The sequence below is a fragment of the Canis lupus genome, chromosome 11 (assembly GCF_003254725.2).
Source record: "Canis lupus dingo isolate Sandy chromosome 11, ASM325472v2, whole genome shotgun sequence".
Lineage (NCBI taxonomy): Eukaryota > Metazoa > Chordata > Mammalia > Carnivora > Canidae > Canis > Canis lupus.
The window spans coordinates 34,551,495-34,567,442 of NC_064253.1; the positions used below are offsets into that span (position 1 = coordinate 34,551,495).

At 42.0% G+C, this 15,948-nt stretch overlaps 1 protein-coding gene and 1 long non-coding RNA gene across 5 annotated transcripts in view; one reads left to right on the plus strand and one right to left on the minus strand.

The window, feature by feature from the left end:
• The window catches only part of ZDHHC21 (zinc finger DHHC-type palmitoyltransferase 21), a 62,492-nt gene extending 62,083 nt beyond the window's left edge, over positions 1-409 (minus strand). For all 4 annotated transcript variants that reach the window (XM_049116132.1, XM_025432284.3, XM_025432285.3 and 1 more), the window contains exon 1: positions 259-409. The gene's annotated coding sequence lies outside the window, so the exon portion shown is untranslated. The remainder of the gene's footprint in view (positions 1-258) is intronic.
• Positions 410-744: 335 nt separating this feature from the next.
• Positions 745-3,677, plus strand: LOC112650355 (uncharacterized). The gene is made up of 2 exons (XR_003130116.3): positions 745-1,154; positions 1,448-3,677. It is a non-coding gene; the product is annotated as an uncharacterized LOC112650355 (long non-coding RNA).
• Positions 3,678-15,948: the final 12,271 nt, after the last annotated feature.

Genomic DNA, 15,948 nt, shown 5'->3' on the forward strand with positions numbered 1-15,948 from the left:
CCAGTTCTAGGAGGGGGCGCTGGCGGGCGCGGCTCCGGGGCAGCTGCTCCGAGAGCGCCGGGGCGAGCCGGGCGAGCGGGTCCCGGGCGGGGGGCAGGTGCGGGGAGGGGCAGGGCGCGCGGCGCGAGCGCGGCCAGGTGAGGGCGGCGGGGCCCGGCGGGGCGGGGAGGGGAGGGGAGGGGAGGGGAGGGGAGGGGAGGGGAGGGGGAGGGGCGGGGCGGGGGGGGCCGCGTCGGCCCCGCGCCTGCACACACTCACCGGCGCCGGCGGGCTCGCCTCTCGCCGCCGCTGCTCTCGCGGCCGCCAGCCGCTCTTCCCCCTCCTCCCCCTCCTCCTCCTCCCCCTCCTCCCCCTCCTCCTCCTCCCGCGCCGCGGCCGTCGCCGTCGCCCGGGCCGGGCGCGCTCCCCTTCCGCTTCCGGGAGCCGGAGCGCCGGGGCCGGCGGGGTGGGGGTGCGCCCGCCCGCCCGCCCGCCCGCACGCCGCCGCCGCCGCCGCCGCCTCTCCGCTCCCGGGGGCCGCGATGGGAGCCGCCGAGGGCCGAAAGAGCCGAAATCGCGCCGCGGGCAGGAGGAGAGGCGCCCGGGCCCAGCCGCGTGCGGCGCGGCCCCGCCGTCCCCGGAGCGCTCGCACCTGACGCCCCTCGGCGCCTCCGCCCTCCGCGCCGCACCTTCCCGGTCGTGCCCCGGTCGTGCCCCGGCTGTGCCCCGGCCGTGCCCCGCTGCCCTCCTCCCCGCCCCCACCCCCACCCCCACCTGGGGAGGGCGGAGGCGCCTCCCCGTCAGGCTCGGGCCCCTGCTCCCCCAGGGCGTCCTGGATGCCCCGGCGCCTTGCCTCAGAGCGGCCCGCAGCAGCGGCGTCCTCCGCGCGCTGGGTACAGGTGCGCCCCCAGGCCGGCTGCATCGGGGCCTGCGTTCTAACCAGCCCTCCGGGTGATTCCGACGCGCGCACCGCCCGTGTTGCAGGGCACTGGATTCCAGTGCGTGGTCGTGCCCATTTCAGACCCTCGGAGGAGCAAGAGCCAGAGTTGGCGCAGCCACCTAGGGAGTTGCCTATTCCTGTGGGCAACCTCAGCCCGCACTCGGACAAGCTTTACTAGGCGTTTAAGGAGGCAGCCCAAAGTTGCCAGCTTTCCCATCCCGCCACCTAGGGAAAAGTAAGTTGAGTTGGCATTGCAAATAACCCACCTCCAGGTCTAAGTTGGGACCTTAGCAAACACCTGCCTTCCCTCACCTAAGCTGATACGATGCGGTACTACAATGGTGGTGGTAACAGAGCTAAATCTCTTGCCTGCATGCCACAAGAGGAGAGTGTATGGGTGGAAGATTACTACTTGGTGCATGAAATCTGAACTTCTCACAGGATAGCATTGCAAGCCCTTCACCAACGCGTCTCCATGTACCTCTCCAGTCCTAGCTCAAATGAACCTGGTTCCTTTACCCTTCTTAGGATGCCCTTTGTCTTCCTCTCTGATGATCTTCACCCAGACCTGGAAGTCAGCTCAAATCCTGCCAGCCCAGCGTACTCTTCCACCACACACACGCCGAAGCTTCTTTTGAACCCTTATGGTACCTTGTACTGCTAGGTTTTTTAAACATGTTGTGTTCTGGTTTATGAATCAATTACAAATACCTTTGAACCTTAAAGGCCTAGGCCAGTGGTTATCCAAGTGTGGTCCTCACACCAGCAGCATCAACACCACCTGGGAACTAGTGAGAGATGCAAGTCCTCCAGCTCCATTCCAGATCTACTGTAGTAGAAACGTTAGGGGTGAAGCCCAGTAATTGGTGTTTCAACAAGCCTTCCAGGTGATCCTGATGCACACTCAACTTTTACAACTACTGATCTGGAAAATTTCTTTTATCCCCCCTCCCCCGCCCCAAGGAACTCACTGATAGGGATTGATTTGATTATATACAAGTTTTATTCCCTTTAAAATTAAGAAATCAGCTCCTCCATTTATGCATAGCTAGGTTGAGAGGCTGTGACAATTGCTTTTGAAAGAATTGCCTTTGGTTTTCATAATGCATTTTATGTAGTAGGATTTTTTGTAACTTGGTTTGTTTGAAAAAAATAAAGGGGCGCCTGGGTGGCTCAGCCCGTTGAGCGTCCGACTCTTGGTTTCAGCCTAGGTCATGAGCTGGTGGGTGTGAGATTGAGTCCCACCTGGGGCTCTGTGCTCAGTGTGGAGATTCAGATTCTCTCTCCCCTCATTCAATCTGTCTCATAAATAAATAAATAAATAAATAAACAAATAAATAAATAAATAAATCTTTAAAGAGAGAAAGAAGGAAAGAAAGAAGGAATACAGGGGTGCCTGGGTGGCTCAGTTAAGTGTTGGACTCTTGATTTCTGCTCTGGTCATGATCTCGGGGTTGTGGGATGGAGCCCCACATCCAGCTCAGCACGGAGTCTGCTTGAGATCTCCTCTCCCTATCCCCACTTATGGACATTCTCTCTCTCAAATAAATAAACCTTTAAAAGAAAGAGAGGGAAAGGAAGGAAGGAAGTAAACACAACTAGTCACTTTGGGGGAAGGGGAAACATGGAGTTTTACTTTCAAAATTCAAGTACCTAAAAAAAAAAAAAAAAATTCAAGTACCTGAATTGCATATTACTTTGCTCTTTTTTTTCAGTATACTATAGTGAGAAGGAATAATTTATGGCAAGTGATTTCAACAAGTACCAAATGATTATTAGTTCAGTGGCATGTGGCAGGAGAAAGTGGCAGGAAAAATATTCTCAGAATCATGATCTTTTTAGCATGAGTACTTAAGTCTAATCAAAGGCCTGTCTATCCCTTACATTGGAGGTCAAGTCATAAACATGACTGTATCATACTGTATCATACTGCAACGTATATACTTGACTCCTGTGTCATAATGAGAGGGTCAGGGAGATAGGGCATCATGTAATCTTTTGAGAAGTTTTTCTGTTTACTGGAAGGATGGAGAGGAGATATAAGTCCTACATTATATTCTCCCTCCAGAATTCTGGTCTACTTCATCCTTCCTGTGACTAACTGGAACATGGTTATTAATCAAACTAATATTTATCTGGGAATTGAAAAAGTAGACAAGAACAAGCAGCATTGCTGCCACTGCCAACTTAGCTTCTCAACAAAGGCACAGTCAGGGCATTTATGTGGATAAACTCAGCCAACTACTGTGCTCTCGTGCCGTGACTGGGGAGAACTGGATTTGACTACACTTTCCAAAAGTCAGAGCAAGTGCAGTCCAGAGTTTAATCAACACTGGCTAATAGCCCTTGGCAGCTTTGGGTGGATGGCGTTCTCCACCTGCCCAGCTGGGTACCATGCCGTAAGCACCCACATTTGATGCACATTCATGATTTCTTGGTTGCTTATAGTCATCTCCCCCATCTGTTTGAGTGGCAGAGTGCCCATTCCAGAACAGTCTAATATTCTAATAGTTGTTCTTAACCTTTTTTGGGTTGCACACATCTCTTTGAGCATCTAATGAAAGTTACAGACCCTCTTCCCAACAAAGTGTGTGTGTATACACACAATTATATAAACATGTACATACATATTTATAAATAAAATTTCAGAAGCTTTGCCACCTTCCCATACCTCCAGAGGACCATAATGGAATCATGAACGTCAGGTGAAGAATTTGCTTTAGGATATGGAGAGCAGGTAAAATAAACTTTTTTTCTCCAAATACCAAAAATAACTCTAAAAACCACTGTGTGCTTAGGAGATAGAACAAAAGTAATGCTAAGCAGAGTTACATATGGGAGTATGTAACTAAAGAAGCAGCCAGTAGTGTAGAAGTAGCCAGTAGTGTCAACAGGGTGGTTCAAGAGTGGCTTCACAGAGAAAGGTTCTTGCATCAGGCAAATAAGAACTGGACTTTGAGGGGCTCCTGGGTGACTCCGTGGTTGAGCTCAGGTCATGATCCCAGGGTCCTGGGATTGAGTCCCACATTGGGCTCCCTGCAGGGAGGCTGCTTCTCCCTCTGCCTATGTCTCTGCCTCTCTCTGTGTGTCTCTCATGAATAAATAAAATCTAAAAAAAAAAAAAAAAAAAGAATTGGACTTTGGCTGGGACAGAGGATCCCTTCAGAACAAAGGAAATGTATGCAAAGGCATGGAGACATGAAAGTACCCAGTGGCCCATCTGGTGGGGCTCAAACATAAAATACATGGAAAAATAGAGAATGAAAACTTAGAACAGAGTTGAATTATGGTGAGCTTCAAATTCAATGCTATTTCCAGCAAGGAGCCACTAAGCTTTCAGAGTAAGATAACTTCAAAAGTGAGTGCCATGGCATCATCAAAATGCAGAGTAGTAGAACATTTTTAAAAGTTCTATATATTCTAAATTGGCTTCCTCTCAACTTTTAGGGTTGCTTGATGTTTTCTTTAGAGGTTTCTATTAGGCTAAATCAAGATGAACTCTAAATTCTTACAGTTAGTTACGTGCCAGTGAGAAAACATGGTCTAGTGAATGTTCAGGTGAATTTAGAATCCATGCCACTTGAAAGATTTAAAATGTATTTGGAATTGAAAGAATGAAAATCAACTTGGACTGAAAAGAGAAAAGAAGCCCTGCCACTAATCAGGCTGGGAGGAGAGACACAGGTAAAGCCAGCTGCCAAGTTAATAGCAAACATTGCTTCTGCCAAGGTCACGTGGCAGATATAAATTACTATAATGACCCCCTCTGGGTAATTACTGACCAGTGGTGCCTCAGACCACTTGCTATTTTCATTTATTACTAAGGATATCCAAATGCTCAGCCAACTCCACCTCATGACAGCCCCCAATTCCTATTAATTCCCTCTTTTTCTAATCCCACCTCAAAACAACAACCAATACAAAACTGATGCCTGCTTCAGTTAGAACATCTTCAAAATCCTTCAGTGAAAGCCCAATTGACATTGCCCCTCCTACTTGTCTAGTGGCACTTCTCTGAAGTGCCCTTCCTCCGTGAAAGGCAAGAAATCTGATTTTTGTCAGGCTACAGGCTTGTCTCTTGGTAGTCTTTAGCTGAGTTTTAGCAACCCATTTGATAATTGAAAGCCACCTGTTGTCGGGACTCAAAAGTCAGGGTTCTTCAGGAAAGAGGTCTCCTTTTCTGTGTCAATGGCACAATAAAGTTGCTGCCATTCTCAGCAATGAGACTCAACAGTTTCACATGTAGATTCTTCTAGTATAGGAGAAAGTGATGCCCTGGGTAGGTCACCCTGACCCTTCATCTTTTGGAGAAATATGGATTGAGGCAGAAAGCAGAAGACAAATGTGCTTTTGTATTTGATTTATTTAGTTTTGAAAATGTGCTTTTAAAAACAATTTTTGTGAGTAGTGTTTTTAGAAAATAGCTTAAGTGAATGGGGTTAGTAGAGACCCTAGACAGAAGTAAAATGGGTCTAGAAAGATGACAAGTTCTACCCTGGTTCAATGTAAAGAATGTACTAAAAATAGAGTAATTTTGATTATGATGACCTCATTGCATGAAGGAAAGGGATTAAGATTTTCATTGAGAGATTTTATTTAAAAACAACAGCCAAAGAGATGGACGTGGGGGCTGGGTTTGTCTCCAAGACATAAAAATAGAGAAGAGGAAGGTGCATCTGGATGGCCCAGTTGGTTAAGTGTCTGACTCTCAAGCTCGGGTAATGAACTTGGCATGGTGAGATCGAACCCGATGTGGGGCTCCATGTTCAGCAGGAAGTCTGCTCAGGATTCTTGGTCTCCTCCCCTGCCCCTCTCCCACTTACATTCCCTCTCTCTCTTTCAAGTAAATAAAGAAATCTTTTAAAAAACAAACAAAAAACAAAAGAGGAAGACAAGTTAGAAACCAGAGCTTAGGGGTGCCTGGCTGGATCAGTTGGTAGAGCATGTGACTCTTGATCCAGGGTCATGAACTCGAGCCCCACGTTGGGTGTAGAGATTACTTAAATAAATAAACGTAAAGAAAAAAAAGGATTCAGAGCTTAAACAAAGTATGGGGCAGGGGTACCAGTAGAATCAACAGTCCATATAGGAGAGTTATCTTTGGTAGGAGAACAGACAGTTACTTAATACTGAAAGTCAGAAACAAAAGAAGAGCCAGAGGGTGAGCAAGTGGGATATTTTGAAGGGGAGAGAAGGGAGGCTGAGAGGGAAACTTCAATGACCTCCAACTTCACGTAGACACCAGAATAAGAGATGCTGAGCTCTCAGAAAGGTAAAGGAAAGAGGCACATGTTCAGCACCAGGAAAAGAGATGAAGACTCTGAAAGAGATAGCCAATGTGGCTCATGTGGAGACAATGTTGGCCAGTGAAATAAAATAATCTGAGTCCTTCTAGAAAAACTTTAGTGCCCAAGGTAATAAAAATAGCACTTTCTGGACACCTGGTTGGCTCAGTGGTTGAGCTTCTGCCTTTGGCTTGGGTCATGATCCCGGGGTCCTGGGATCAAGTCCCACATCAGGTGCCCTGTAGGGAGGCTGCTTCTCCCTCTGCCTATGTCTCTGCCTCTCTCTGTGTGTCTCTCATGGATAAATAAAATCTTTTTTAAAAATAGCACTTTCTGCCATATGTTATGGCTCTATAACACTTTGGAGAAATAACTTCTGTTGGTTTCTGAATATGCTAACTCAATAGATCTGCTTTGGGTTCATGGTATCTACATTCAGTAGATGAAAAAAATGAGGCCACCTGACATTTCATCCTTTGACATCCTGCAGTGCCACAGCAGGAAGCCTCAGGCTTTGCTGGTAAAAATGAGACTGGCAACAGTGTATAAAGATGGCTGAGAAAATTCCATAGGCAATTCAGACTCAGAGTGTCATGATGAATAGTATGGGGGAGGCAAACACATAATTGAGGAATTCAGTGGAAGCAATGATGAAAAATTGACCAATGACTTAGAATGCCACTAAGCACATCTGAGGTTAAGTAAATACCTGTGCTTCTTTGGATAAGGATAACTGCCAAACTCAAAGACATGCACGCACCACACACACACACACACACACACACACACACACACATAATTTCTTACTGATATCCTTGTTCTTTGCTCTCTTAGTCAAGAAGTAATGTTCACTGTACTGCATTACAAACAAAGAAAAATGTCATCCCCAGGCTCATACCTGTTCTAGCAAGCAACCTCCTTGTTCACTCTACCTTTTCCTATTCCACTTTGGCTGTTTGGGAAGAACCTGGAGATATGACCCTGTAGAACATGTAGGCAATCATCAAATGGGATCAACCTTAGGTTTAGGAAATCTTGGACCCAAGAATCATCCCCTGGCCTGAACCTGTGAAAGCCAGCTTTCTGAGAGACTCTTTCCTAAAGCAATCTGATCACAGTTGTGCTGTCATTCATTAACTGCCACGGGAATCACCAACTGTCATTATGAAGTCTTTTACAAGCGCCCTGTAAATATTAAAAGATCATGTTAAAATTACACCATGTTCAGCAGCAGCTGATGCTGTTTTATGGAAACAGTATTAAAGAGCATGGAAAATTATCACACTACAACTCCCATGATTCCTATGTCCTACAGCTCCCCTGAAGCAGGACTCTGCGCCGCAATTTTAACTCTTTAGTCACAGCAGGGAATCACCCAACTGATCATTTCCACTGAGGCAAATCTCATCCTTTAGACGAGCTGTGTCCTTAATGCTTTAGATGCCTTTTTGCGCACTTGCCACTTAACTTTCTATTCTAAGAATGAAGGCAGGAAAATTATTTTTGAAGCTTCCCAGGGCAAAGAGGAATATTTCAGCTTTCTTAGAGTTAAAACTAATGTATAGGAGTGCTTTCCAGCAGCCACATGACCTGTCAGGCTTCTCTCTTAGACTCTGGGTCAAGTAGAGTAAACATTCTGGCAAGATGGGACACTTGTCTGCCCTGATTTATGAAATCTCAGAGCTAACTCAAGGCTTATTTGGGTTGTCGCATAAGTCCTGCTTGCTCCCCAAAGACCTGCTTTATCAGCCCACCATAATGTTTGAAACTTCCACCTCTATAATTTTGGCAGAAAGAACAAGATTCAGAAGGTGTCTGTTAAAATAAAAATGACTAGATGAGATTTTGACAATATTTTTAAGTTTCTTAGCAGCAATAATGACAGTATTTTTATTGAGCAAGAATATCCTCATTCTTAGGAGTAAAGGTGAAGTGTCATGATATCCGCAATTACTTTCAAATTGTTCAAGAGTCTAAAACCATGGAGTAAATACACACACACACACACACACATACACACATACCTGTACAAACTGAAAGATAAGCAAGTATGGCAAAATGTCAATAATTGTTGAGTCAAACTGGAGGTTATAGAAGTATTTTTGGTACTAGTGTTTTCAAATTTTTGTAATTTTGAAAAATTTTATAATGAAAAGATAGAAAAATACAGGTTCCCAGGAATACCTCCAATTCAGTCAATTATACTCTCTAGGTGTGGAACCAAGAAGCATTGCTTGTGAGCACCCAAAGTAAGTTTTAGGCTGATATTTGGGAGTTATTGAATTATAGTGTTCAATGCTGATGAAGGAATATGTGTGGTAGGTATGTGATTTTTTAAAAAATTTTTATTTATTTATTCATGAGAGACACGGAGACATAGGAAGAGAGAAGCAGGCTCCATGCAGGTGGCCCGATGTGGGACTCGATCCTGGGACTCCAGGATCACACCTTGGGCTGAAGGCAGGCGCTCAACCGTTGAGCCACCAAGGTGTCCCATGGTAGGTATGTGATAAAAAGAGCAATTTATCTGGGGGAGAGAAAATCAACTCAATTAAACACCTCTATTTCCTCTGAGCAAAAAATCCAGTTTTGTTAACTGGAACAGGAGTCACGTTACACATGAACTGCCCAAAAATGAAGTTTGAAGAACTTGAAAGACAGATTCTGTGGACAACAACAGGAAGATCCAGAAGGGCTGGGAGGGCAGCATAATGCTCTTGGTCTAGAAGAGATCTGAGCAAGAGTACAGAATTCCTCAGTGACCTCCACCTCTTCATTATCACCTGTGGAGCTTTAAAAATACATCAATGATTGCCTCCTCTCTCCAACCCCTACCACCACCCATTGGAACACAGCTTCTATATTTTACAAGCACATTGGTAATTCTAATGCACAACCAAATTTAAGAAGCTGAAACACAAATTCTCCAGCCAGATAAATTCTGTCGCAAGGGTAGGAGCCTATCATAGCCATCTTGATACCCTGTGGGTCAGCACAGTGCCCACCACTTAATAGGTTCTAAAAGATGTTAGTTGGGGATCCCTGGGTGGCGCAGCGGTTTGGCGCCTGCCTTTGGCCCAGGGTGCGATCCTGGAGACCCGGGATCGAATCCCACGTCGGGCTCCCGGTGCATGGAGCCTGCTTCTCCTTCTGCCTATGTCTCTGCCTCTCTCTCTCTCTCTCTCTGTGTGACTATCATAAATAAATAAAAAAATAAAAAATAAAAAAAAAAAAAATAAAAAAAAAATAAAAGATGTTAGTTGGATGAATACATTGATAGGCTCAAGATAAATGGGTATGACTTAGAAGCTCTGAGCAATTGTAGGTCATTTGAATATCCTAAAGTGAAGGCGAGAGAGAGAGAGAGAGAGATAGAGAGAGAGAGAGAGAGAGAGAGAGAGGAAACCACAAGAATGAGATTTAAGGCAGAAAGGAGGAAAAGTAGACTCCAAAGAAAATCCCACCTGTTTGGCAATTGTCCTTAGAACTGTGCCAGGGTTCATGATCTCTTTGGCAGACAAGGAGGAGAATGGAGACAGAAAGTCTCTTTTTGTGATATTTGCACATTTGGGAACCTCTTCATTTCTAGGTTCACAAGGTGTTCCCATGGTCCTGTAAAGCTCCAAGATATTATTTGCTTAAGCGTAAGGTACTGCTAAATCCCATGGATCCCAGGCCCCCCGAAGAGGGCATCATCTGAGTGTCTTACTTGAGCTGGTGCAAGATGTGAAATCTGTCTATCCACTTGAGTTTTCACCTATTTCTTGCCTGAGGTTTGGGCAGGATGCAGGTTTCCTTTGGTAATAGAATTGTGACTTATGAAAAAGAACCTACTGGAAATTCTTGTTCTTTAAATATTGGACACAAAGAGGTGTGTTTCCCTTAGCTGGCAGACAAAAGGAACTTATGATAATTTCCTTGAAAAATATTAACCCGAGTCCCCACCCACAGGTGGGTCACTGGTGATTGTTTCTTTTGGAGGAAAGGAAGAGGAGCAAAACAGAGTCAGAGGGAGGCAGACACTAAAGGAAAATCTGAGCTGTCTCCCAGAAATGTGGGTGGATAATTGGGGCCCGGCTCTGGAGAACTAGTACTACAGGAAAGTTCATTCCATTGCTCAGGGAATTATTACTCACACATTTCACCACTGAAAGCTCCTGGAGGTGAACACGAGATGAAACAAGGTGAAGAGGACCCATCAATATTTCAGATTCATCCTCTGTTCCGAAAGTGGAAACCTGACTTTTCCTGAGTTCCAGTCAGATGGGGTTGGTGCACATGATTTCCACCGTTTCTTCCAGCTCTTCTGGCCTCCATGCTTTCTTTCCATTCCAATTTATCATACCCACTGTTGAGATTTTTGGCTCATGGAAATCTTTGGGAAGCTCATTAGAATTCTGGACCTTCTGCCCTGAAGGATTCCCATACCTGCAACATATGTGCACATTTCAGGGGGTTCATGAGCCCCTCTGGAGTGACAGTTACAAACCCATAACATCCTAATCTGCTCACAGACCTTCAAAAACTCCCCATTGCCTACCAAATACATCCTTAAAACCTGTTGGCTGTCATTCAAAACTCCCCACACCGTCTATACTACCTATTCTTCCAAGAGCAGCTCCGAAAATTCATCCTTAAATTCATTAAGCTAATGTGTACTGAGCATTTATCTCACATAGAACATTATACATTTTATGTAAATGTATGTTTACATATGCAAATATACCAATATTAAAATATAAGTATATAATATGATATCTAAAACAGTATCTCAAATGTATTTAAAATATATTAAAATAATATGCTGTATAAAACAACATTATATCAGAAACAGAGTGGTAACAAGTATATACAATATACAGAACTTTTTGTTCAGAGTTTACTTACAATTTAGAAATAAAGTAAATAAATAGTGATAATATAAGTTAAAAAATGACAAAGGGCTGTGGCCGACACTGTTGTTTGCCTACTCAACGGTACTCAACTGTCATTTCCTCTTTATTCCTTGCTGTCAGAGCAAAGGTTTTGTTCCATTGTTTATCCTCAGTGTAACTGATTTTATTCAGCTCTTTAAAAAGGATGCAAAATGGGAGAGAATCCTCTTTTCTATTATAGACATTGGTGTGCGAATGGTGACACATGATGTCTGGAACTGCAGCAGCCATATTGTGACTGAGGGGAGTTTTAGCTTGTGAAGGACACACTGAGAATGACAGAGCAGAAAGATGGAAGGAATTTGAGTCCTTGGTAGAATGGGAATGCTTCTGACTTGACCAACCAGGAAACTAGCTGCCTTCCATACTGCTTGTTAGTGAAATGCTAAATCCCTTTATAATTTAATATATTCTGAGTTGTGCTTTCCAGTTCTCGAGTTGAAAGCATCCTCATTGATTAAGTGTCTTAAGAAAGGCATGGATGAAAAAAAAATTAAAAAAAAAAAAAAAAGAAAGGCATGGATGATGAGCTCTGGGAATCAGAGAAGGAATAAAGTAGTGGATGAATCAGGAGTTTAACTCTATATGTGTGTGTATATATTATGTTTATGTATATATGTATATGTGTACGTATATATGTATATGTACATATATAAACACATATTTATTTATAGATTTTTTCATCTTTATTATCTTGAGGTAATGTAAAATAGTAGGAAAGATCTGGGACTTTGGAGTCACTCAGCTTCTCTTCCACAGTGCTGCTCTGGGAGAGTTATTTAACTTATATGATCATCTTCATCTACAAAATAATGCAGTACTCTCTCCCTTATAGAGTTTCCTGAGGATAAATTAAATTATGTATGTGAAGTGGTTGGTACAGTGCCTGATAAATGATATATCTTCAACATATGACATCTATTGATATTGTTTCTTTTATGCAGGAAAAAATATTTATTGAGTACCAGCTACTTGCTGGACACTTTCCTAGGCACTGATTACAATGATCAAAGAAATCCAATATGATCCCTCCTCTCATGAAGCTAATGATTTGAGTAATGATGACACAAATAATGGTATAATCATAAACTGAAACAAGTGCTGAGAGGTGAAGAAATACAGCACCATGAAATCATGCAAGAGTCTAAACTAACCTTGTCTAGCGCTTATGGAAGTTTTCACTAAGACAGTGGAATTTCAATTTGGGGTTGGAGGCATAGTAGGAAGAGCATTATTCTAGCTTTACAGAAACAAATACATTTATTTACTTGTTCCCAGACTATAAACTTTGTAAGGTCAGGAATTATATTCAAATAATCATGCATTCCTTTATTTATATTCTTTATACTCAGCGCAATGATCAGGCTCATCACAACCATAAATATACGTGGACTGAATGAATGAAGCTTCCTGACTCTCAAAAAGAGGGAAAAAATGAGTATAAAATGTCTATTTCTAGGAGATAGGAAAAGAAAGCACTTAGAACACATAGTAAGGGCTCAATAATTGGTAGCTGCTATTATTACTACTATCATTATTGCTTTATAATTTGCACATATTCTCTCTGCTACAATGCTGTAAGCTCCAGGGCAGCAGGAAATATTTCTTATTCATCTTTACTTATCTCTGGGTTCTCAGCACAGTGTCTTGCATAGAATAGATTCTTTATAAAAATTAAGAAGATACATGACATTCTTAATTAGAAATTAAATTGACAGTTTAAAGAAACCATGTACATTGAAAAAAATAAATTTTCAAAGCTAAGTTAACCACTCTGTAGCGAATACTTAATGCCAAGTTTCTAGAATTGAGATAAAGTAGACATTAAAAAAAAAAAAACTTTAAAAACTGTTATAAAAAGTAGGCAGAACTCTGTGTGGAGAAAAATAAATCACTGTAGAACAATTCATACGGCTCATCATAGTGTAATTAAAAACTCACAGCTTTAATGTCACCCTTTCAGGGACGACTCAAACTAAGTAACTACCCTCTAGCAAAATTCCCCTTCTCAATTCTTTGCATACAACTTACAGCCACCTGATATTTTTCCTTTTTGGTGATTAATGAGTCGACTGATTCTCAAATTGCATGTCTTCCCCAACTAGAATGTAAGCTCTATAGGAGCAGGGAGCTTGTCCAACTTGTTTTCTTTCCATATTCACAGCACCTAGAGCTATATCTTGCATATAGCTGGTAGATACATAAATACATGCTGCATAAAAAAATATATAGAAAAATACTGCTATTTATTATTTATGGATATATACATACCTTTGCGAAAATATAAAAGGATATTGGAAATATAAATAGGAATCTTGGGGATGTTCTTGAGGGGTCAGGGGTTTGGGGCATGGAGCGTAGCATGGTGGTTGGAGGTAACTTTATATATATATGAAATAGTTTATTTCTTTTGTAAAAATAGACAAGAAGTACATGATGACAAAATGTCAAATATACTGGTGGTAAGAATTTGAGTGTTTGCTATAATATCCTTTGCATTTTTCTGTGTGTCTATTTTTCAGAATAATTTTTTTAAAGAAAGTATGCCTGAATGGAGAAGAGTGAAATAAGCCCTGTAATTTTACAGAATCTAAAGCTCTCTCATGTGCTGCTACTTACACTTATCCTCACAATAATTTTTTAAAGATTCATTTATTTATTTTTGAGAGAGAGAGAGAGAGAAGAGCATGAGCAAAAGTAGAGGGAGAGGGAAAGAATCTCAAGGAGACTCCTCACTGAGTATGGAGCCTGACGTGCTCAATCTCATGACACCAAGATCATGACCTGAGCCAAAGTCAGAAATCGGACACTTAACCGACTGAGCCACCCAGGTGCCCCCACAACAATTTTGAAGTAATTCTTTATCACCCTAATCCTATCTGGGTGGAAAATGAGATCAAGATTGATGAGGGAGTTGCCATGACCACCTCTTTAATTTAGGGCAATGTTTGGCTGAGAATCTGACCAGGGGATGATTTCTCTTTCAAGAGGTAAAATCAATGTCCTCAAATATGATTGCTGAGGAAGAGGTAAAAGAAATCAACCTTGAGGCCTATAAGAAGGAGACTTCAAAGAAATCAGTGTAAACTGGAGAGCAATAAATGAACAAATATTTTAATACAAATAGAAAATATGCTCCAAATGACTTTAGTCTGGTAGCTTAACATTTTTAAGGCTTATTTTTCTTACCTGTAAAATAGGGTATTTACCCACCTTATAAGATTTTTGTAAGGATTGTACTCATAAGTGGAATTTAAGAAACAAAATAGGGGATCATAGAGGAAGGGTGAGGAAAATAAAATAAGACAAAATCAGAGAGAGAAAGAGAGACGCCTCGGTGGCTCAGCGGTTGAGCATCTGCCTTTGGCTCAGGGCATGATTCTGGAGTCCCGGGATTGAGTCCCACATTGGGCTCCCCACATGGAGCCTGCTTCTCCCTCTGCCTGTGTCTCTGCCTCTCTTTCTGTGTCTCTCATGAATAAGTAAATAAAATCTTTTTAAAAAATCAGAGACAGAGATAAACCATAAGAGACTCTCTCTTAACTCTAGGAAATAAACTAGAGGGTCGCTGGAGGAGAGTTGGGGGATGGGTAACTGGGTGATGGACATTAAACAGGGTACTTGATGTAATGAGCACTGGGTGTTGTATGCAGTGAATGAATCACTGAACTCTACCTCTGAAACTAATAATACACTTTATGTTAATTAATTGAATTTAAATAAAATAAAACTTTAAGAGAAGATTTTTGCGAAGATTGTGTAATATATGTATTTATGTATTGTATAAGTTGTATGACTTATAACTTATCAGGAGACCCAGCATAGCATCTGGCACTTAATAGATTTTCGATATTTGTGTGTTTCCTTTCAGGTGCCCACACTCCTATGTATTATGTTGAACCATTGAGAACTGCCTTTTTTTTTCCAGTAAAAAGATGAACGTGAGCAATTTCATGAGGTCTGCACTATGAATGTAAGCTCTGATACCACTATCCACTGTCTCATCTTGAATTCACATGAGGGAAGAGCAGAGCAGAGTTTGAATAAGACTGATGATTGTTTGGGGCTTGGGCTTGAGAGTCTATTTGCAAGGATAAATAAAAGGGATTTGCAAGCATGTAAGGAGGGGAAGGATAGTCCAATTGGCAGAGATAGGTTTACATAATCAGGGTTAGGCAATTGCATACAAGACAGCTGCTCAATAGCTTTTGGCATCAAAATATATTGACCAGCTGGGATATCATTAATGCTTAACAGTATCATCCTTATGACCATATCTTGGCCAATTAGCTTGTCTTTGACCACCAAAGGGTATAATATATTCTGATGCAAATGCCACATGTGTATCTGTATATCACATATTATATTACTTTGATGTAGAATATACACTAAATATAAATACATCTGCTTCTTCAGAACACCAGGTTAGATGATGTGATTAAAGAGAAATAGAATTAAAGCATACTTCAATTCCTTTAAAAAAAATCAATATTCTGAGAAATGCCTTTTTGTGAATGCTGAAAGTAATAGGATTCAAATAATTAAAATAATTTTAAGGTGGATTTTTAAAAAGTAATTATAGAAAAAGAAATATAACTAGAAATATAACTAAAGTCAGGTCTATACAATGTATGCATACAAATAAATATAGAAGGAGAAATGGAATCACTAAAGACAGTGATTTTTTTTTCTGTTAACAGAAAACTGCTGGAAGGGTCAGAAGAAACACTTGGAGCATTGTCATTAGCCTCTGAAACCATTGAGAAATGCTCCCAGGTAAGTAGTCTCCAGATAGGACCTTTAAGTTATG